The sequence below is a fragment of the Lithobates pipiens genome, unplaced genomic scaffold (genome assembly GCF_037356315.1).
Source record: "Lithobates pipiens isolate NorthernLeopardFrog02 unplaced genomic scaffold, aLitPip1_a1.2 Scaffold_19, whole genome shotgun sequence".
Taxonomy (NCBI): domain Eukaryota; kingdom Metazoa; phylum Chordata; class Amphibia; order Anura; family Ranidae; genus Lithobates; species Lithobates pipiens.
In genome coordinates, this window is record NW_027507764.1 from 376,244,752 (window position 1) to 376,269,684 (window position 24,933).

General features: G+C 41.8%; 1 protein-coding gene across 7 annotated transcripts in view; it reads right to left on the reverse strand.

Annotated features, from left to right (window-relative positions):
- NFATC1 (nuclear factor of activated T cells 1) overlaps positions 1-24,933 on the reverse strand; it is a 284,252-nt gene that overhangs the window by 55,343 nt on the left and 203,976 nt on the right. The gene's annotated exons all lie outside the window — the stretch shown is intronic.

Below are 24,933 nucleotides of genomic sequence, written 5' to 3' on the forward strand. Positions count from 1 at the left end.
TCTCTCATTCCACATTCATTTGGCCATTCCATTCATCCTTCATTTGTTTATCTGGCTTCATTCTCGCAGCTCAGTGTGAACCTGGGTATATGGATAGGAAATTAAATGAAAATATATACTATGCTTAGTTTATGGAAGATTTAAAAAAGGCCCTGTCACATAACAATGTTATATTACTTTAATAGTGCATTATGTGAATAAATTGTTGCCCCTATATATGCAATAATATTTATTACATATTGTAGAATTAGATGCACAAGAAATCATCAGAAGACTTCATCACCTCCAAATTCTGCTCTTTTCGGCTTCCCTCTGTTGCTTCCTCCCACAAATTCTATGTCAGATGTGATTGACAGTGACTGTGTGGAGGATAGCCGGTCAGCTGCTCCCGCATGCACCATCAGTTTATGAATACAAACAGCGCCAAAGCTGGCACTACATTATACAACTTTCTTATTCAATTTCCTTTAGATTTGCCTTCAACTATCTAGTGCAAGGACATGCCTGATTGCATACAAATTTAAAGTGTTTAGGTTTGACCTCATATTATATGGTTTTGGTAAATATAAAGGAAAACTGTACAATGTATGGCCACTCTAAGGCTGTTATAGGGAAGTTCCATCCAGCATACTAACATGTAAATGAGCCCCTGAGCCTGTGTTCTCAGACTTGCACCGAACCCTGCTTCAACATATGTAAACGAAGGTAGATGAGGCTGTATGCAGGAGAGTGATTTACTGATCACAGCTTCATCACTCTTTGTTTACGTATGCTGGGCCTGTGTCTTGGAGTAGCTTTTCTGCACATGTGCTCAGCTCTGTTAATTATACTGTTACTAGCCATAAATTGGTCCCTGCATGCAGGAATTTTCTTACTGCAGAGTAGAGTGAACGGCTCTATGCAAAGCGGCTGTGGGAGCTGGAAGCTGCAATGCAAAGTGATACAGAACTCAGAAATGTATCTCAGGTGCTCTCAAGCAGAGGGAACTTCTGCTCACCAGTGCTGGCATAGTTCTGTCCATGACTGAATCCTGCCAATAGAGGAGAAGTGTGGGAGTGAATTCGAAAACAAGTAACTGTTTAATATCAATACTAACAGTTTTCCTAATCCCACTGACACCAAGGATAGGGCACTATTTTTCCCACTGATGGGGCACTTTTCCTCACATTCACTCTAAGGTCATTTTTTAACTTCTAGTGACCACTGAAGCTGGGTTTTTTTTTTACTTCCAGTAACCCTTGATGTTGGACATTTTTCATACCACTGCCTACCGACACAGAGGCATTTATACTCCCATTGACCTCCAACAGCACTTGAACAGCCTAATGGACAGTGAACTTGCACTTCAAAGTTTGAGGAGCCTAACCTAGAGAATGATAAGTCTAGTAACAACAAATAACCTGGCTTCAGAGTGAGAAGTCAGTGCGTCTAGGGCCCTAGACAAAAGGAAAAACGCAATAGGCAAGTTAACAAGGGCCACTAATTCAGGGAAACCCAATTCAGTTCAATTAAATGGTCTTCCTCAAAGTTCTTTCTAGTAGGGGAAAGATATTTACCTAAAAGGCTAAACATGGCTGCTATGCTCAGGTCAGCATATGGTAACCCGCTTGGCAAACACATAAAAATGTGGTAAGTACATCACTCAACCCGCTTGGCAAACACATAAAAATGTGGTAAGTACATCACTCAAACCGTGCAGCTGTTCTTCTCTTAAAAATATTTATTTATTACAAGTATTTATATGGTGCTGATAATTTATGCAGTGCTTTACATACTGTACATTCACATCAGTCTCTTCCCACGAGGATGTTAGGGCTGAGCTCAGCCCTTCCTTCTCTAAGCTGGCCGCTCATCTGTCAGCTAATTGCCAGCTCATATCTCTCCGCAGTGACTCACCTGTTGATGATATCCTGCTTGTCAGTCCAGCCCACTTAAGCCGTCCAGTCCAGATGATCTCTGCCTTTGCTTTGGTCATATCTCTAGAGATGCTCTCCTGTGTTCTTGTTAAAGACTTGCTTGGCTGACATTCCTTCTGGCTCCAGATCCTGCTTGCTGTTCTACTACACTGCTCCCTGACATTTGTCTGACTATCCGTTCTGGTTCCTGAACTCTGGCTATGTTTTGACTACGTTTACTCTGTTTACCTTTTTTATTACTGTTAAACAAGTGAGATTTAACTGTACTTCTGTCTCAGTCTGATTCATGGTTTCTGACAGAGGAGCCTTCAATCTAAGGTTCCTATCTCACAAAAATACACGCACACACACCTACTAGGGCTAATTTGGTTGGGAGCCAATAAACCTACCATCATGCATTTGGAGTGTGGTTGGAACCAGGAGTAACCATATGAAATCCACACAAGCACAGAAAGAACATGTAAATGTAATGCAAATAGTGATGGAGATGCAAACTAGGGACCTGTATCACGCGTTTAGGGTCCGTTCACACAGGGGCAACTCCGATCCGACTTCAGGTCGCCCCTAGTCGCCTCAGGTTGGACATTTAAAAAGCAATGTAAGTGAATGAGAGACGTCTTAATGCACACTACTGAAGTCGCTCCGACTTCAGAAAAGGTTCCTGTACTACTTGAATCCGACTTGTAGGCGACCGGTACCCATTGATTTCAATGGAGGTCGCCTCCAAGTCGGATCTCCCTCTATACGGAGGCGACTCTGACAGAATTACCAGCTCTCAAGAGGGCACTCCACGCCAAATTTATGAATAAAAATTTGGCGTGGGTTCCCCCTCCGAGAGCATACTAGGCCCATAGGTCTGGTATGAATATTAAGGGGAACCCCCTACGCCGAAAAAACGGTGTGGGGGTCCATACCAGACCCTTATCCGAGCACGCTACCCGGCAGGCCAGGAAAGGGGATGGGGACGAGCGTGCGCCCCCCCTCCTGAGCCGTACCAGGCCGCGTGCCCTCAACATGGGGGGGTGCCTTGGGGAAGGGGGACCGTGCGCCCCCCCCACCCCAAAGCACCTTGTCCCCATGTTGATGAGGACAAGGGCCTCTTCCCGACAACCCTGGCCGTTGGTTGTCGGGGTCTGCGGGCGGGGGGCTTATCGGAATCCGGGAGCCCCCTTTAATAAGGGGGCCCCCGGATACCGGCCCCCCACCCTATGTGAATGAGTATGGGGTACAACGTACCCCTACCCATTCACCTGTGAAAAAAATTTAAAAAAAAAACACAACACAGGGTTAAAATAGTTTATTGCACAGCTCCGGGGGGTCTTCCGTCTTCGGGGGTCTTCACGCCGGACTCCTCCGCTATCTTCTGCTAGCTCTTTTGCTAGCGGAGGAGCCCGGCTTTCTTCTTCGTCGTCGCCCTCTTCTTCCGACTTCGGGGGTCTTGTCCCCCTCTTCGGTTCTTCTTGCCGGGCCACCGCTTCTTCTTTCAGCTCTTTTACTAGCGGTGGCCCGGTCTTCTGTCGCCGCGCCTTCCGCTCTTCTTCTTCTCCTGGAGATGTTGACTCGACGCTCTCTCCAGCCGCCACCGCCACCTTCCGTTCTTCTTCTTCTTCTTCTCCTGGAGATGTTGACTCAACGCTCTCTCCGGCCGCAATGCCAGGGACGCGGTGTGCGGCGACTTATATAGGGACAAGGGGCGGGGTCGCCGGTTGATGTCACATGGTGACCTCACCCCCTTACGATGTCACAGTCCCAGCATCCTCCGGGACTGTGACATCGTGGCACCATGTGACATCAACTGGCGACCCCGCCGCTTGTCCCATATAAGTCGCCGCACACCGCGTCCCTGGCATTGCGGCCGGAGAGATCGTTGAGTCAACATCTCCAGGAGAAGAAGGAGAAGAAGAAGAAGAACGGAAGGTGGCGGTGGCGGCGACAGAAGACCAGGCCACCGCCTGTAAAAGAGCTATAAGAAGGCGCGGTGGCCCGGCAGAAGAACCGAAGAGGGGGACAAGACCCCCGAAGTTGGAAAAAGAGGGCGGCGGCGAGGAAGAAAGCCGGGCTCCTCCGCTAGCAAAAGAGCTAGAAGAAGATAGTGAAGGAGTCCGGCGAGAAGACCCCCAAAGATGGAAGACCGTCGGAGCTGTGCAATAAACTATTTTTACCCTGTGTTGTGTTTTTTTTGTACTTTTTTCACAGGTGAATGGGTAGGGGTACATTGTACCCCATACTCATTCACATAGGGTGGGGGGCCCCCGGATTCCGATAAGCTCCTCGCCCGCAGACCCGGACAACCAATGGCCAGGGTTGTCGGGAAGAGGCCCTTGTCCTCATCGACATGGGGACAAGGTGCTTTGGAGTGCGGCCCCCCCTTCCCCAAGGCACCCCCCATGTTGAGGGCACGCGGCCTGGTACGGCTCAGGAGGGGGGGCGCACGCTCGTCCCCACCCCCTTTCCTGGTCGGCCGGGTAGCGTGCTTGGATAAGGGTCTGGTATGGATCTGGGCGGGACCCCCATGCCGTTTTTTCGGCGTAGGGGGTTCCCCTTAATATTCATACCAGACCTAAGGGCCTGGTATGCTCTCGGAGGGGGAACCCACGCCAATTTTTTTTCATAAATTTGGCGTGGAGTTCCCTCTTGGGAGCTCATTCTCTGATTGGCCGCGGCAAAAGTCGCCTGGCCTGGGGCGACTTAAAGTCGTGTTGTAAGTCGCCCCAAGTTGTGTTCAGGTTGTGTCCAAGTTGCCTCCAAAAGTCGTGTTGAAAGTCGTGTTGCCCCTGTGTGAACGGACCCTTATTGTTCTTTCTTACAAAATGGGGGATCCATTACCATACAGTACATACAATGCCTTGAAAAAGTATTCATGCACCTTGACATTTTTCACTTTTTGTCATGTTACAAACAAAAATGTTAATGTATTTTGTATAATTGTGAAGCGGAAGGAAAATTATAACTGGTTTTCAATATTTTTACAAATAAATATGTGAAAAGTGTGGCGTGCATTTATTTTCAGCCCCCATTACTCTGATAACCCTAACTTAAATCTAGTGGAACCAATTGCCTTCAGAAGTCACCTAATTAGTAAATAGAGTCCGCCTGTGTGTAATTTCTCAGTATAAATACAGCTGTTCTGTGAAGCTCCTTAAAGGTTTGTTAGAGAACCTTAGTGAACAAACAGCATCATGAAAGCCAAAAAACAAACCAGACAGGTCAGGGATAAAGTTGTGAAGTTTAAAGCAGGGCTAGGTTATAAAAAAGTAACCCAAGCTATGAAAATCTCACTGTTTAATCCATCATCCAAAAATGGAAATGTAATGGCACAACTTCAAACCTACCAAGACATGGCCGTCCACCGAAACGGACAGGCTGGGCAAGGAGAGCATTAATCAGAGAAGCAGTCAAGAGGTCCATGGTAACTCTGAAAGAGCTGCAGAAATCCACAGCTCAGGTGGGAGAATCTGTCCACAGGACAACTATTAGTCGTGCAGTCCACAAATCTGGCCTTAAAGCGGAGGTCCACCCTAAAATGGACCTCCGCTCATCGGAATCCCCCCCCCCTCCGGCGCCACAATTGGCACCTTTCAGGGGGGAGGGGGGTGCAGTTACCTGGATAATCCAGGTAACTGCACCCACTTCCGGGATAGCTGTCTGCGGAAAGGGGCGTAGATTACGCCCCTTTCCGCAACTGCCCGCCCCTTTGCGCAAGTGCCCCGCTGCCTGCTGGGAAACACACAGTTCCCAGAGGCAGCGGGGACCGTCCGGATTGCGCCGCGCGGCTCGCGCATGCGCAGTAGGGAACCGGGAAATGAAGCCGAAAGGCTCCATTTCCTGATTCCCATACCCAAGATGGCGGCGGCAGCACCCGAGTGTCGATCTAGAGATCGGCTTCGGGTGCCGACATCGCGGGCGCGCTGGACAGGTAAGTGTCACCATTTTAAAAGTCAGCAGCTGCAGTATTTGTAGCTGCTGACTTTAAAAAAAAAAAAAAACGCGGAGTCCCGGTGGACTCCTGCTTTAATGGAAGAGTGGCAAGAAGAAAACCATTGTTGAAAGCCATAAGAAGTCCCATTTGCAGTTTGTGAGAAGCCATGTGGAGGACACAGCAAACATGTGGAAGAAGGTGCTCTGGTCAGATGAGGCCAAAATTTTACTTTTTGGAATGGTTTAGATCAATGCATATTCATGTGTTAGAATGGCCCAGTCAAAGTCCAGACCTAAATCCAATTGAGAATTTGTGGCAAGACTAAATAATTACTGTTTACAGACGCTCTCCATCCAATCTGACAGAGCTTGAGCTATTTTGCAAAGAAGAATGGGCAAAAATGTCATTCTCTAGATGTGCAAAGCTGGTAGAGACATACCCAAAAAGATTTGCAGCTGTAATTGCAGCGAAAGGTGGTTCTACAAAGTATTGACTCAGGGGGGCTGAATACAAATGCACGCCACACTTTCACATATTTAAAAAAAAAAAAAAACATATATCCTCTTCCTTCCATTTCACAATTATGTGGCACTTTGTGTTGGTCTATCACATAAAATCCCAATAAAATACATTTACGTTTTTGGCTTTAACATGACAAAATGTGGAAAATTTCAAGGGGTATGAATACTTTTTCAAGGCACTGTATATGACAGAGCAAGAAATCAAGAATTATGCTATATCTGCTCATGTCCATTCTTAACCTTTATTTTAACAGGTTGATTTACAAGCTTGAGTAAGTCCTTAGATAGAACTGATCCAGATAGGCCCTTTTTAAACCCTCGGTCCAGCAGTAAATAACTACAGAAAGACATGAGCTAAGAAGTGTTTTTTACATTTTCTATCTGAAGCAGAGGTATATTAATTAGTGGCTGACTCATTCTCTAACACCCACACGTGGTACTGATTATTTTGTCTGTAATTTTGTCTAAGAAATAAAATGAACCAATAACTGATAACTTGCATATATAAACTTTAGAAACAATATAATTACTTTATGATGATAGAGCTATGGAGGCAGTGGTGTTCAAGCACAATATATCAGACAGAGAGATCTTAACATGTTTGTATAAAAAATAATTGATATGAACTTCTTATTTTTCTACATTTTTCCAAAGAGATCTGGAAAACATGTACCATTGGTGTTCCATTAGGATATGTTAGCAAAGAAACAGTGTGAATAGAATAATATTGCTAACAGTCCAAAGGAGCAGGAAAACACCAAAAACCAGCATAGAATGGAACAATTAAAGTGATAACATTAAGGTAATGGCTTGCTGAGCAGCCCCCCCCCCCCCAAAAAAAAAAAAAGAAAGGGCAGATCTATACAGTTTTATGTGACCTTAAAGCGTAACTTCACCCTATATATTTTTTTTTTATAATTACAATTTGTAATCATCTACAAACAAAGAATTGAACAGACACAGAAAGCAAGTAATACAAACATTCTATAACAGGCTTATAGAACATGGGCAAAGATAACATAGGCCTTCTATAGTCAAATATATGAGACACACGGGAATCTCTTTAAAGAAAACACCCGTATCTGCCACCTACTCTCACGCCATTGTCGGGAAGGAAAAAACAGGGGGAGAATAAACCCAAGCAATAAAAAAAATGCATCAATGTCCATACATCTGAATAGACCCAAAGTGTAACCAGTATATGCACAATATCATTGCTCTATTTAGGAACCACAGGTTCTATAGAACAGCAAAGAACCGGGAGAAGACATGAAACAAAAAGAAACAAAAGAGAGGGAAAAAGCGTGAGAAGAAAAAAAAAGTGGAAATCCCCACACATGAGGTTGGGAGCAAGTGCGTAGTATGGGCCATTATAGTAGCAAAGTTCATATGGGTGTAGCAATTAATCTGTGGGGATCTCTAGGGAATAATACATCCAACCTGACCAAATGGCCTTGAATTTGTCATACTGGTCTCTGGCTCTTTATAACCAGTGTTCTGCCTCCCAAAAGGTTGTAATCTTGGGGCAAGACCACCACAGATGAAGAAACGTGCCTCACTGATCACATCCCCTCCAACACTTAGCATCCGCTGTCGGAAACATTTCTGCTAATCGAGACAGAGTTCTATACCATCTACTAAGAAATTTATATGAGGACTCTTGGATTCGGGAGCTGACAGAGGTGGAATATGCAAAATTAAAGTGATTGTAAAGGTTTTTTTTTTTTAAATAACAAATGTGTTATACATACCTGCTCTATGCAAGGGCTTTGCACAGAGTGGCCCCCAGAGGGGGCACTCGTACAGGCATGCTCCCGAGTTAGGCTGATGCGTTCATTAACACAGACACAGACGTTGACTGACAGCAGTGGGAGCCAATGGCTCCTGCTGCTATCAATCTATCCATTGAGGACCTGATCAGGTTCAGGTAAGAAAAAGGGGGGCTCTGGGGGGCAGCTGCACCACTGAAGGTTTTTCCCCTTAATGCACAGAATGCATTGCAAGGCCCCGCTGGCTGAAACAGGAAGAGCTAGCAGATTTCTGGATGACATCAGAAATAAGATGGTGGTGCAGGACTGAGTGGTGTCTGTTGTCAAAAGTCTATGAGCAAGACAACGCTGGATCGGGGGGACTGGGTGACTATCCAAACTGTGAAGACGTCGCCTGGAAGTAAGCAGGAGAATAGAAAAAAAAATGAAAGGGGAGTAGGTTGAAGGTTCTCTTTAAAGTTAACCTGTACAAGCAAGACAAATACAAAGTAAAGGTAGTGTTGAAGAGAAGAAACTTGGTTCTTCAGCTTAATTTGTCAACTCAACCCCTTGCCAAGTGTCCTCCCGGAGCCTCTGAAGACCTTTAGGTACAATCCTACTCCCACCTAACCTGCTCATGTCTGATTATTACTTGCAGCAGAATTGCAAGGGTTTCAAGAATCTCAAGCAGTGCATTGAAGGAGGTGAGGTGATTATGTTTATCTGATGCACCCTTCACCCTGTAATTTCTGTGGACAATGCAGTTTTGTTTTAAATTACCCACAGACATTAGGGCATAGCTGTCAAATGTTTTGACCACCAAATGATTTTTATCCCATAATAATCACATGCTTGATTATATTTTGTTCTTTTTGGGCCATATAACGAATTGGACAGCTGCACTGTTATAACAATATAAACTGTTCTCATTACCATCTTGCACTTAAACATATGATTTTATGAAATGCTCTAATACAAAATCAGTTTTAACAACTCTTTTGCATCTAATTTTTATAAAAATCAATATAATATTCCCTGCATCCTTTGTCAATATATTCACCACAAATATGTACGAGGGAATGCAATGTTTACAAAGCAGCATGACATTTTCTTTTTTAATTTACATTCAACTGCAAATTTACATGATCCTTAGCTCTGTACACCCAGCTTTGTTGCCGGGAAATAAAAACAGTTAAGTAGAAGTAAAGTTCATTGCAGTAATGTATTTAGACCGCGTTATTGGCTTGCAAATGTGTGAGCCACCTGCCCTTGTCAATTAAGTTGTGCAGACCAATCTCCTCTGTGAGCCCCTAGAGAGATGTTCGGGGAAGGGGCACAGGTTAACTGGGGAGAGGCAAGCATGATATCCTGGCGGTCTGAATAGTTTTAACGCTCTCTGCCTCACAAGGGTAAACATTTAAACCCATTAATGGTCTGACCCTAATGAATTATTCTAGCCCTTTACTTATTTTTTTTTTCTGCTCATCAAATGTAAAACTTCATCTCAAATGTTAGCGAGTCAGCACATTTTATCACAGCATATACTCTTTCAATCATCATTAGAAAATGTGGCGGGTCCTAGATTTGGGCTTAAAGCCAGATTAGTCACACTTTCCATAAGGAAATCTCCCCCCCCCTTTCCCTTTAAGGCTGGTTGCTTTGGACAAAGCGGAAGTAGATGGTTTGCTATTCAGTAGTGGAGACAACAGTCCTGAACTCTGCAAACTACCTGCACATTGCTGTAATGACATACTGACTACTGGAAACTGGAGTGCTCACATGGGCTTTCAAAACACATAATTGTGTCAACCTCCGACTGAACCTGGCAATTGTGCTGCCTCAGATAACAGACAAAAGGATACTTGCCACACAAAAGATACTTATGCCGTTTTCAATGCTTCGCCGTCACTATTTCCCAGTTACAAAAGAAATGTCTCATGTAGCAACATGTAGTGAAACAGACAGTGACAGCGCTCAGCCATCCAGTGTGTTTTTCCAATATCTATCTCTTAACTCACAGCTTTGTTTTTGATTTCTATAAATTCCTAGCTGTGAAAATATTTTTTTCCAAATATGAAAAAATAACCAAAAATATGCTGCATACTGACTGCATACCGACTTATGAGAAAGGACCAATATCGGTTAATAAAACATACTTGTAATATTTGTGCAGATATGAAGGACAGTTCTACATGGTGCATGTCAAAGATATAGACCAGTGATTCTCAACCAGGGTTCAGAGGTTGCTAGGGGTTCCTTCAGCATTGGGCAATTTCTGCCTCTCAGATAAGTTCCCACTGACACCATTGATCTTTTTAACTATCTGTAAGGACATAATTCTTCCCAATGACCACAAGTGTAAGGACCATTTTCCCACTGGCCATCACACTAATGTATCATGAGTTGTAGACTTCTAATTTTTAGCAGGTGTTCCCTGAGACCGCAAGACTATTTCAAGGGTTCCTCTGTGTTGAAAAGGTTGAGAAAGGCTGATATAGACTGTAATTATTGATCTTCTGAAAAGAGCGTGGCACTGTCACTGTTACCCATCTGTGGCCTCCTCCCACCTTCCTCAACCCAATGATCCTCATTTTGCAATCACTACCCTGCCGATTTTTCTTCCTTTGCCATTGGTGCTAAAATATCCACTATCACCTTGCATCAGATATTAGGAAGAGGGGTAACATTATACACCAACACTGGTTGGGCCTAGCAATTGGCTGCTAGACCAGAGCGGTGTCACCTGGGTGAGGTCATGTGCTTTCCCATACACTAAAATGCACGGGGTTGTTTTCACCAGCTGCAATGGAGAAAGCATCAGCAGGGCAGTGTTGGTAAACCTGGTTATCAATTATTGAGGTAGCAAGATGGCAGTGTCTCTTTACATATATTAAAGTTGTTGTAAACCTTTTACCACAACTTTAAACTACAGGCAAGCCTATAATTAGGCTTACCTGTAGCTACACTGGATATCTCCTAAATCGTGCAGGTCCCTGTATTTACATCTGCCGTCATGCAGCATATGCGCACTTAAGCCAACTGTTATACTGTGCCATTCCCGCTGCTCCTGCGTATGTGCGGGAATGACGTGATCGTGGCTCCGGCCAATCACAGCGCCGGAGCCATGATACTTGGAAGTAACCTCTGGGATAGATGTCGCCGGCTGGAGGGGGAGACGAGGACGGCTGTGGGGGCTTTTTTCTCGGGTAATTCATAATGAGCTAGTATGCTATGCATACTAGCTCATTAAGCCTTTATCTTGCAGGGTGTTTTTTTTTCATTCGGGTTTACAACCACTTTAAGCACTGAATAGTATGCAGATCAGGAATTCTGGCTTTACATGCTTCACAGTTGTTCTGTATCTGGTACTGAAACTAGAAACTGTCAAGCAGCTAGCAAATTTTGAGAGAAAACCTGCAATGTCCACCTGTGTATATGTATCACAACAGGTCTTATTTAAGGAACATACCAAGTATAAGCACTGATTGCTATCCTTTACACAGCAGGATTATAGCTAACAAGTAATAGCAAGTAATTGGGTGAGACTGTACGCTGCATCTTTGGTCAAGCTTCTTTCAAAATATCTGTAACCAGTTTGATCTATAGTCACAGCAATCCTTTTCATTTTATGACATTAGCATTGTATTTAACAATAAAACAAGAGTTATTTTTGACAGTTCAATATAAGTTTACTTGCAAACTCCTGACATGTTTGTAAGTGATGCATGTCTGCTGGCCATGTCTTTAAGCATTTTCCTGGATTTCCTTCATGCTTTGCAATTTCTCCCCTGCTGTTTACTTTCTTTTTCTAAGGACTATATATCCCATAGTACCTTGCTAACTTCAAGCAGTGACTCCTATACTGACTCCACCTCCTGAAACCCCTCCATTTAGAACCTCTGTAGTTCAGAAGGCAGGCTCTGTGAAATGTGTGACACAGCAGTGCCTAACCACATGGCGCAGTGTATACGTGTTACAGAATTCAAAGAAGTAAATGTGCAGGATTCTTCAAAATTTCAAACTTCAAGATCGTTCAGATTCATAGCAATAGGCTAGAAGTAATTGAAATTCAATGTGGAAATAAATACATTATTACATTTTGACCATAATAGATACAGCTTTGAATGTTCGGTAAGGATGAGTGAATAAATCCGGTGACTTCAATGCAATACTTACATACATCACCAATTTCACAATTCTTATGGAAACAGAAATGCTCACAAATCTAGATTTTAGCCTGTCAGGGATTTTCTCTTATCCATATCACTGGCTAGCTCATCTCAAATATCTGACCTTTATGTAATGTTTGGAATATATAGGCAGATGTTCAGTCTAAAATTATGAAAAAACATTTGTTCACTTTTTGCATCATGCAGACACCTTAGACACTGTGGTGTATTCTACCAAATGCTACAATATTTCAATATTTTAGAAATAGATATACACATGCCTGTTTTAATAAATTAGCTGCAGATAGAGCATGTAAAATTGCTATGATATTTTTTTAATTATTAAATGTTATTAAAAGTTACCTTTTAATGTCAATATTTAGCTATAATTTTCTAAAAATGAAAAAATTAAATGCAGCATGGCAACCTGGAAGTGTTCTGTACACCTGCTCAGTGGGGATAAGATCCAGACTAGCCCAGGCAGCCGTGTCAAAGTAGATCACTTTTAATAGTGATCTATTGCTGACTGCAGTGATCTACCACAGCATGGAGGGCAGGAACAGTTACAGCTCAGTCCTCACATCCGTACTGAATGGGAGTGGCGTGATGTCATTTGTGACATCACTAAAGTCCAGATATAAACAGAATGTGAAAGCATTCTGTTTACTTTTTTCTTTTTACAGCATGAAGCTATCTGTATGGCCCCTTTCACACTGGGGCGGGGGGTGCGTTGGCAGTAAAGCCGATTTAAAAATTAAAAAATAAAAAGTCTTTTTAGCAGTGCTTTACCGTCCGATTTGTGGCACTATTCGACCGAGAAAGGGTTAAAAACCACCGCAAAGCACCTCTGCAGAGGCGCTTTGCCGGCGGTATAGCCATGCTGCCCCATTGATTTGAAGGTGATACACAACACTCCTTCACCGCTCCAAAGATGCTGCTATAGGACTTTTTTTTAGACCCCTTTCACACTGGCAGCGTTTTTCAGGCGCTACAGCTCTAAAAATAGTGCTTGAAAAAAGCGGCTCCTTTCACTCCATTGTGAAAGCCCGAGGGCTTTCACACTGGAGCTGTGGGCTGGCAGGGCATCACAAAATGTCCTGCCAGTAGCTTCTTTGGAGCGGTGGACTCACCGCTCCTCCACCGCTGCTCCCCATTGAAATTAATGGGGTAGCGCTGCGATGCTGCCGGCAAAACACAGCTCTGACAGCATTTTGCAGGCGGATTTGACCCCTTTTCTGCATAGCCCCGCTAAAACTATGGATTTACCGCCGACGCCCACCGCGGCTCGGTGTGAAAGCAGCCTTACCGTCCCGCTATCGCACCGATCCAGTGTGAAAGACCTCGGGGCTTTCACACTGGAGACACAGCAGCGGCTGTTTCAGGTCGGTTTACAGGTGCTATTTTTAGCTCTGTAGCGTCTGCAAAACAACCCAGTGTGAAAGGGGTCTAAAAGCATCAGAAGTCATTGGAAGGCAGCCTACACCTCTTTTGGGACCCACAGTTGCCATTAATATCATGTGCCATTTTAAAAAGGGGGCTCAAGTGGTTAAGAAAAATAACTGTTTTATTACAAATGTATTAACCTCCCTAGCGGTGATCCCGAGTCTGGCTCGGGTTGGGATTTTAGTTCCACGAGCGGTAACCCCGAGCCAGACTCGGGATCGCATCACTGGATGCAGGAAGGACACAGGGTGAGTTACTTACCTTGTCCCCTGGATCCAACGATGTCCTCCGCGATGTGTGATCGAGCTGTCCTCCGCTCGATTCACACAGTGCCCGAGTGCTGCCGAGCTCCGTTCCCTGTGATGTTACGGCGCACGGGAGAGGCGATCGGCGCCAAATTCAAAAAAATAAACAGACACAAAACACACACAGTACTGTAATCTTACAGATTACAGTACTGTATAAAAAAATACACACCCCCTTTGTCCCTAGTGGTCTGTGCAGTGCCCTGCATGCACTTTTATATTATAAATACTGTTTTTTCTGCCTGAAATTTGGAGATTGTTCATAGCAACCAGAAAGTGTCCCTTTTTCAGTGTTTTAGGATTTGATTACATTATTGAATAATTTTTATTATTATTTATTATATTATAAACTTTATCATACCCGGGATGTCTGCTAGACTCTGGTTTGAACAGATTTAAAAAGAGTTATTCCTAAGAATTACAGGACTACAATATAAAACGCCAAATTTCCATGCAAAATAATTGTACCGCTTTCAGCACCTAAAACCAGAACTAATCATACGCCAGGGAGGTTAAACACATAAAAAATATATGTCACAGAAATTCATCCAATGATAAAAGATAGTACATACAGATACTGCTCAGCAAAGTAATATACAATTACATAAATGTGTTCTATTGATTTAGCAATGGCTGAAGAACATAGTGAGATGTGGTTAGCTTTCAAGGTGTTTCACAAAATTCAATCTGCTTCCTTAGGAAAACAAATATCAAAATCACAGAATACCATCACTGCATGTGGCCACAAACCACCCGTAGGGAGACCACAGGGGACAAAGGAACTTGAAAGCCCAATGGCAGATCCAACCCCATATAATGATGCCCATAGATTATATATCTTTTACACCCACAATGGGACTTAACATACATGTTTAACCGGCACCATTTATGGAAAATATATATATACAGTTGAACTGCCAAAATAACTAAATGTCACAGAGGTAGAAGCACCGCTGGCCAAAACAGTTCTAGAATTCCCAGCATAGAATAGGGGTGAACGTTTCACCTGGACCCAGAAGATAAGGGAAATTTTCCCACAAGTACACAGACAGAAAAAAAAATCAACTTACAGGGCTTATGACCATTCCCTACGCTATTCAAAACACCAAAAAAATTTGGATACACATTTAACGTAGTGCTGAGAGTCATTTATACTACAACACACCTGCTGAGTTATTCTGAAGCTCTATGCAAATGAAAGATAGCTTGGAGACACCTTATGTAAAAGTGAATCAAGCAAAGATCAGTTTGCTCGACATTCGGCAAACAGTGGTAAAAATCCATACACCCTTGAAACAACACCCGATGTCCACTGAAGTCAATACAAGACAAATCTTATAATTTTTTTATAATTTGGTCAATGCCATTTTCCAGCATCCCTGGCTAATTTGTTGACACCCGGCCAGCCATGGAGCTGCCATTTGCAGCAGGAGTATCTGTGGGAAAGGATCTGAGGGGGACCTTACTCCATTTTATGGTTATGACCATGTGTTGTCATTAACATCACCCAGAATGGCTGGCAGCTCATTTACAATTTCAAAAAAGCTGGCAGGTGTCTGATTTAGTGGCAGTAGTGATACTGCCACTAAATTAATAACGTCTAGCTGCAGCAGCCAGAGGTTTGGGTGAACAGCCTGAGTTTAGGTTGAACTCATAGTCGACCAAAGCTCATTCCTATTCAGGAGTCACTCAAGAGCAGTAGCAGCAGAGACCCTTAGCAAAACCACAAGTCTATATCGAATGCAGGAGCCACCTACAGACAGCTGTAATAATGGGTGGTAGGGGGCAGAAGATAGTAGAAGCTGACACTTCAGCAGGTATTGGATTCCTATAATTTTTGCAAGACTTGTTTTTACAAAAATGAAGTAGCTTATGAATGTAAAATTTTCAAAGTATGTATTATTTTTTTCTTTACCAAAAAACATTTATATTAAAAAGTCCTAACTGGTGACAGCCTTTAATCAAAAAAATTGTATCATTATTACTGTCCAGTGAGCCGATTCAGAAAGCAGTAAAGCAGGCCTATGAAACAGTAATATTTAACTAGGAAGTAGTGGAACAGATGTGTAGATACGGTCTTCTGATTTTACTAGTGGTATGTTTGTTGCTAATTGAGACAGCTAGGAAACTAGCATTATCAGACGAGGGTCAACCTGCATGTTTCTCTCAGCAACTTTTATTTAAACCTAAAAATCAGAGGATAACCACCTCTCTTCTGCTTCAGTGATCCATATGTTCACAGGGATTTTTTAAAAACCCAAATTAATTTCACAATATAGAAATGTATTCAAATAGATAATGTATATTCACTTTCATAGTCTTACTTCCACTTTCCTATCATAGTAGTCGGTTTGACCACACTACCGAGCATACTCCAGAATTTGAGAGAACTGGTCAGACTCACCCCCTATTCCTTCACACTACAAATGAGAGGTGTGGCTGGTACTCATCCATGCCAACATGCTGTACAGCACTTGTGTGGGAGAAGGAACGTGCACTTTTAGCCCTTGTACACACGGTCGGAGATTCCGACGGAATGTGTCCTATCGGACCGTGTTGTCGGATATTCCGACTGTGTGTGGTATGCATCGGACTGTTTCCATCAGACAAATTTTCCAACTTGCTGGAAATATTTTCTGACAAACTGCTCCGATCGGACATACACCGATCATGTGTAGAGAATTCCGATCGGACAAAGTGCCATGCATGCTCAGATCAAATTCCTACACCAAAGCTATTGGCTACTAGCCTGAACGTAGTCCCATCGTAACGAAATAACGTCATCACGTTCTGAACGATCGGATTTTCCGACAACTTCGTCCGACTGTGTGTATACAACAGTTTCGGACAAAATCCAACGGATTTGGTTGTCAGAATGTCCGACCCTGTGTACAAGGGCTAACTTGCACAAAAGGGTATTTCAAGGTGAAATAAATAATTAAAGATTTATCAAATACCCAGTCTTGATTATATTGAATAACTGGAACATTATTCCTTACTGCATGACCAACTACATAAAACATAATTATTTTTAAGTGATATTAAAATATTTTACCATTTTTGTCATTCCTTTTTTCCATATTTCGGACACCACATTATTTAGGACAGAAATTCTTCTCGAGTATAGAACAGTAATGCTTATTTTTCAGATGAAACATAGTTTCACCTTTATTTTACTATGTTCAAGAATCATCTGTCCAAACTAGAATTTCCCTCTAAAAATAAACCCCATTACCCAACATGTTTTGCCACAAAGCATGGCTTCATCAGGGGTAAAAAGTGTTAAGTGTACAGAGCCAAGTTCATCATTGCTGTGCTGCAATATCTCATGGTGACATTAAAATGGCCATCTTGATAGAGTCCAATAGGCACCAAACCATGTGCACTCTTTACTCTGTCAGAGCTGGGCAGGCACATCCATATTTTCCTAAGCAGTACAATTAAGTGGGAGGACACTTGTGAAGGATGTAGCCTTTATCAGAACAGTCATGTCTGTCAGCCTAGAGCACTGAAGTGTAGGTGCAATAAGTAAAATTCCACGAGAAATAGCCTAAAGTTTCCACATCTTCAAAGGACCATACTGTAGTTCTTTAATCATGATACATATCTGGGGATATACTATTACTCTGGTTTTTGATAAAGGCCCCTTTCACACTGTCGTGACTTTAAAACTGTGTAAACTTGAGGTCTATGGACCTCAACTCACATCAAAGTCGGACCAAAGTAGTGTAGGGACTACTTTAAAGTCAGTGCAACTTGAAGCTGCACAGATATGAATGGTTATAATTGGAACTCCTGGGGAACGACTTGTCATGCGACTTTGCCCTCTCAAGTCACAGGACAAGTTGCACAAGTGTGAAAGGGGCCTAAGGCATTCTAGACAAAAATAGAGTCTTACGCTGGCCCTTGTGAAATGGATAGGTAACATGATATTCTTTTGCAAACAATGTATTTCTTTGTCTCTTTAGAGCTGTTTTCTGACACTGGGAATCCGACTTTAAGGCTTGTTTCACACCTATGCATTTTTTAGTGCATTTTCACACTACATACTACAGTCCATTTAACATGGTTTCCTATGGGTCACGTTCACATCTGTGCATTTTATAGAAAGGGCCAGGGACTTTTTCTGGTATTTGGTTCCATAGACTTCAATGAATCAAAAACGTGTAATGAAAACCGCCCCGGTCCTGCAAGCACACCGCCCCAGTGTAAAAGCACTGGAACTTTCACACTGGGGCTGCAGGGGAGGCATTTTTCAGGCGTTTACAGGTGCTATTTTTAGCCCAAAAGTGCCTGAAAATGCCTCAGTGTGAAAGGGGTCTAACTGAACAAACTGAAGATAGAAGCTGATTGGTTACTATGCACAGCTGCTCCAGATTCTGCCTTCTCCAGTTTTAGTACATTCCTCCAGCAGTTTAGAAATTAGGCTGTTCTGGAGCCAAAAGATGACCCTACTCCTTTTTATAATATTGAAATGAAAGTACAACGAAAAGGCAAAGCTTTTTTATCTTCGGATAAAGTCCAGAAGGTTTAAAATTGCTTGTCAATTTTTATTGTGGTCTGTGCCCCTGTTAAGGAGATTCACCCTCTCTATTTGTCCTGTTTACCATTCTCATTGACAATGAAAGTAAAAGAAAAGTTCTGGTGATCTGGGGGTCCCCACAGTATCGCCTTAAAGTGGTTATAAAACTTATTTTTTTTTTATATAAAAATAACAAACATGACTATACTTACCTGTTCTGTGCAATGGTTTAGAACAGAGCAGCCCGCCACCGGATTTGATTGACCGCAGTGGGAGATAATTGCTCCCACTGCTATCAATCTGTTCAATGAGGAGAGAAACAGCGGGGGGGGGGGGGGGGAGCAGCTGCGCTCATGCACATCCCTGGATCGGAGATGGGCTCAGGTAAGGAAAATGGGGGTCTGGGGGCAGCTGCTGCACAGAAGGTTGTTCCCCTTAATGCACAGAATGCATTAAGGGGAAAAACCTTAAAGCTTTCCTCTCACTTCCTGTTTTGCTATGGAAAATATATAATATAATTCTTCTTTAATGCTTCCATTTTTTGGCCACCTGTACATTCAGCATTCACCATATTTATAGAAACCATAAATCCATATAATAAAGACAAAATATACCTGCAAAAGCATTTATATTGTAAGCATAATACTTTTTTTTTCTATGAATTTTTTGTGACCCCTTATAATGAAATACACAAGCCAGGTGTACTTAACATTCCACCCTTAAACAACATATGACTGTCACCTCTAAAATGCCAACCAGTTCCTTATACTTTAATCTTGATAAGTTTCTTTCATATTTCCATATTCATTTATAACAATCACATATAGTTCAGATCATATGAAAACAATCAACCAGCTACAAAACACATGTTTTAGCCTGTACAGCCTCAACATACGAAACATTCTCATGACTGAAAACTCCCAAGAGTACAAGAAACATGAGCTACTGTGTACATGCAGACACTGTTCAACTTCATTCGAGCTGGCGGAAGACTGTAAAGCATTGGGGAAAAGTAAAGACTGGTTTGTACCAAAAGCAGTTATGACTTTGGGATGCCAGAGAACAATATTGTCTTGTTTTCCTAAAAGAAATAAATTATAAAAACCTCTGGTTTATTTCACAGTTCTTCTTTAATGACTAACAATGAAGGTGTTGCTTAGATTTGTCTATTTTTTTCTTAAATGTATGTGCGGTTATACTGAAATGAAATAGTACTATTATAATGTTATACATTAACACGATGAAGTTGCATTACATATATGATTAGAAGAGGTAGAGTTTTGAATTCCGAGGCCATTTGTGCCAGACCTTGTCACTGTTACTAGATGTGCTAAATATTAACAGTTCAGCTTACCATCAGCCAATTTCCTTCTCCCTATATACATATGGGTAATCTTACCATCAGCCAATTTCCTTCTCCCTATATACATATGGGTAATCTTACCATCAGCCAATTTCCTTCTCCCTATATACATATGGGTAATCTTACCATCAGCCAATTTCATTGTCCCTATATACATATGGGTAATCTTACCATCAGTCATTTTCTTTGTCCCTATATACATATGGGTAATCTTACCATCAGTCATTTTCCTTCTCCCTATATACATATGGGTAATCTTACCATCAGTGATTTTCCTTGTCCCTATATACATATGGGTAATCTTACCATCAGTCATTTTCCTTCTCCCTATATACATATGGGTCTTTTGTAATAACCTTTTGGTTTCATGTTTGAAAGGGCATGGTTCTGTCCTGCATACAACCAACCAGATTCTCTTGTGATTGGTATAGACCAATAGTCCTCAAACTTTTAAGTGTGAGTGTCATATCTCTCTTTTACAAATATTCTTGGGCCAAAAAAAGTTTTAGAAATGAACAAAAAACGATTAAAACGAATTAGTGAGTTTTACTCATTAAACAGCATGATATGATTTAGAACAGAAAAAAAAACTTGAGCCCTTTGGAATCCCTCCTTTCACTGAAGTTCTCCTTATATCGGAATCCCTATCAGAGTTTCCCTTTACATTGGAGTAACCCTTTATAGTGGTATACACATGAGGGTCCTCCCTTTCATGGGAGTCCCCATTAGAGTCCCTTATATCCAGGTCCTCAACAGAGACCCCTCTTACATCAAGGGGCTGCATAAAACCTTGCAGAGAGACATTTTTGGCCTGCAGGCCGCAGTTTGAAAGCCCCTAGTATAGATAATGCAGACATCCCTTTCTTGCATTTTGATACATAAGGTTATTTGAATGTTTCAGTCTGTTTTGATTCAGATAAATCATTCAGATAAAAGTGTATTTTAGTTTTGGATAGAGTGGTGATGTGTTAGAACCCCTTTGAGATGTTTATTAATGCCTATGTCCCTGTTGGGGCAATTCACACTCTCTATTTGTCTAGGTTGGCATTATCACTGCGAATGAAAGTAAAGAAAAATCCAAAAGTTTGAACAAGACCAGAAGGTAAAGCTGGCCACGGATGGGTAGAATTTCAAATGAAAATTCTTAGAAAAAGAATGTTCTAAAAAAGTTTGTTCATTTATCTAATCATTAATGGGTCAATCAATATTTGCTTTCGACTGCAAGAAAATGTTTTCGCGAACAAACAAATTTTCTAACAGTGTATGTGGTTGTCAAAAACAGATGGTAAAAGCAAGTGAAAATGTTTGAACATTTAATTTGTTCTGAGAATTTTCGTATGACTTTTCCTAAGAATGTTTGTTTGAAATTCTATTCACCTATGGCCAGCTTAAAGTGATTGTTCAGTCACTATCTCATCTTTATATCATCCCCTCTATCAGATAAAAAGCTGCATCCTAGTGCCTGTGCTTTAAATAATAATTTCTACATGTTTTAACAGCATCTCCCAGCAATAAGATGACTCGAGGCTTTCAACTCTCCCGTGTGTTATCTTCAGTGGGCGGGGCCGAGATTCCCCTGCTGACGTCAGCCAGAGAGGAGGGGAGGAGAGGAGTTGAGAGCCTGGAGTCATGTGATCCCTGTTAAAACAGGTAGAAATCGTTTTTTTTATTTTTTTTAATAAAGCACAGACACTAGAACACAGCTTTTTATCTGACAAATGGGATGATATACAGATCAGTTCATTTTGAAGCAGTGGGGAGAGGAGCATATCAGCGATAGTGAGAGAGGAGGACAGAGGGAGACAGGAGAGCTGCAGATAGCAGTATATGACAGAAGCTTGTACACTGACAACGGTGTCAAAGCTCAGCAGCCCTGATATATCATGGTCAGTGTACGGGGGGGGGGGAGAAACTGGCAGGATCAGCTGGCTATTTCAGGTGATACGAGGGGCCAAAATACACAGCACATGCACTGTGCTGTAAAACATGCTTTAAAAGAACAGGATCTTCATTTTTATTGTTTTGGGTTAACGCTTTAAGTCTTCCAATGGTGCGGTGACAACTGTCTAAGAGAGCATTTTACTTACTTTTGGGATTTCCTATTACTGTTATGCCTTGAGACATGAAATGAGGGGAAATCTCCCCAATGGTACACAAATGGTAAAATAGAGGGGGGTTGCAAACATATCCTACTCTAGCAATAATGAAAAACAAATGTTTTAGCTTTAGATATACTTTAATGTCCATATTAGAAACTGATAGGTGGACATAAAATGAAACTACAGGAAAGCTTTATTGTAGACATTTATCTTCTGTTGTTTGGTTGAAAATCACATCATTTTATTCACTTCCTTCTTCCTGTGTGTTAAGCGGAAAGGCTGCCTGCTTATATCACATTATCAATTCCAGTGCTGTAATACAGTCAGGTACACACTGGCCGAATGTCGGTAGACAAAAGCTGGTTAAAAAAAACAGCCGACATTCGGCCCATGTATATGTCAGTCTGTCCGACAGAAGAGGGCCAAATGACTGGCTTCGGTGGGATATGCATGATGGAAAAACAGCATCCGACCAACTCCTGATCAGTGCTCTCAGCCAATGGCAGAGAGCACTGATCAGTGTTCTGGCGGGAGGGGGGGCATCCCCCTATCAGAACACAACAACTCAGCGGGGGGAGATCGCTAAACTAGCCTCGCATGGTTAGTATAGTGGCTCTGACCGGAGCTGACAGTTTTTTTTTTGTTCAACCTGCGGGGTTGAACAAAAAAAAAAATGAATAGTGTGTACCCGGCTTAAGGGAACAACAACAGGGAAGAGCAAGTGAGCCAAGCACAAGAGCAGAAAATTACATTTAGGCAAGAGCAGTATTTACATGAAGGGGTTGATTTAATGAATGCAAATAGCCTGTTCACTTTTCAAGTGAAATTGCAGCTTGCAAGGGAATTTTCCGCAGAACTTACTGAATGTGGTGAAATTCCAGTTTTTCAAAGAATATCCAATCACGTGCAAGGGAAAAAAAAAACAGCATTTTTGTTTGCATGGAATTAGATGACAGAAGTCAGTAAAGCTTCACGTCATTCACTGCACTCTGGAGAAAATTCTCTGCCCAGTGCTGCCCATCAATGCCCATCACTGTTGTCAATCAATGCCCATCAGTGTCACTCATCAATTGCCCATCAGTGCCACCCATCAATGCCCACCAGTACCGCCTATCCGTGCCACATATCAGTGCCGCCTATCAGTGCCCACCAATGCCATCTAACAGTGCCCATCAGTCCTATATTCACACAATCAAGGTAATTGAAGAAATCCTCCAACCTGGACATTATTCTTGACAGCAGAAGCAGACATTGTCAGAATAAACTGATCAGCAGTCGCTTTCACTGATCACCAAGCGTTTCCATTTCTTTCCTTCGACAAAATTTGCTCAAACAATCAAATTCTGTTGAGCGAGACTGCCCTTTGCTGAACTGGCTACATTTTGATCAGTGTATGGAAAGCTTTAAACAACTGACAAGATGACGATATCATGAAGACCTGATAAACATGAAGACAGGATAAATCAGGGTAGTTGTTTTCTGTGGAGGAGGTTTTTGGGCCCCAGGTCAATGCTCATTTTCATTCAAACCTGTTTCTGCCAGATAACAATAAAATCACAGATGTCTAAAGAGTGGCTATAAATTACAGCTAGAGTTGTAGACTGGTATTCATAAACTGGAATACACTGCGTACCCTTTTATTAGTTCTGCCATTTTGAAACGTATGTATGCCAGCTTGGAAAGCCACAGGCTGCTGGTCTTCATTGTAATTTATTCATAGATGTAATCACTGAAGCTGTTTTCAATTAGCAAAATTCATTAGTAAGATTTGAGGGATTATATCCCAAACTAAACTACAGAATTAAATGGTCTGACGCTTTTATTGAACTTTGCAGCTGTAGTAATAAGAGAATATATTTTTGTCTGCATAATAAAAAGGTGCCCTTGTTATTCAGGCCCAGAACCACTGCGTCTTTTTTTTTTTTTTTTTTACCTAATTCCACTTGATTGGTAAAGGTTTAGTATGTCTGAAAATTTCTTACAAAAGACACAGTGAACTTTTGTAATTTATATATTTTACCAAAAGACAATCAGATTCAGATGTTGCATGACACCAATTAGTTAAAGCAGACAAGTCAATTGTAAACTATGATCCTATTCAAAATAAGGAGCTCATGTATCATAGTAACTCAAGGGGTCGGGGTTCTTTGGGATACACAGTGGTGTGTGCTAAATCACAGCTCAGTGAGGTCACATAATCACATTCCAGATTAACCTTTCAAAACATCCCAATAAATCTTTGGGAGCCAAAGCCTGACAACTTGTTCAGCGGCAGATCCTTATACATTTTTCATTTTCATTTTATGCATTCAAACAGTTCTTTAACACCAACTACTGAGTGGTGCATAGGATAACTTTAACAATAGACATCATTACCATGATTACAGTGAAAATATTTGTAGGCACTTTGAGTAAAATGTCAGAACACATTTTATCCAGCTTACATAGCAGATTTGAAATTAGCATTAAAATGGTATTCTAATGCATTTATTTATGAGGACCTGAAGTTGACCAAAAAAGTCACACATTGGAGGCCTGTGAAAGTATGGTTTGCCGAGTGCAATATCTTACTTTTAAAGGGTTGGGAGACACAAACAAATCTATGCACACAGCCACACACTGCTCTTATCCGGAAGAAGCAATATTGATCTACATAACCCTCTATTTGTCTGAGATATCAAGTTCTTACAGTGCCCAATCAAACCAAAACAAAAAGAATGAGGTAACAATCATCTTTTATATATACCGTATATAGGTTGTCATTCTTATAATGCCCTAAAGCTGAAATTCTAACCTCAATCAAATATAATGATCTAAGGGTCAAATCAGAAATTAGGCACTATAACTTTCTCAAATACCTCATGGCACTAACATGTATGACATATCTTTGGTCTGATCTGATTTTCTTTATGTTTAGAGTACTACTGA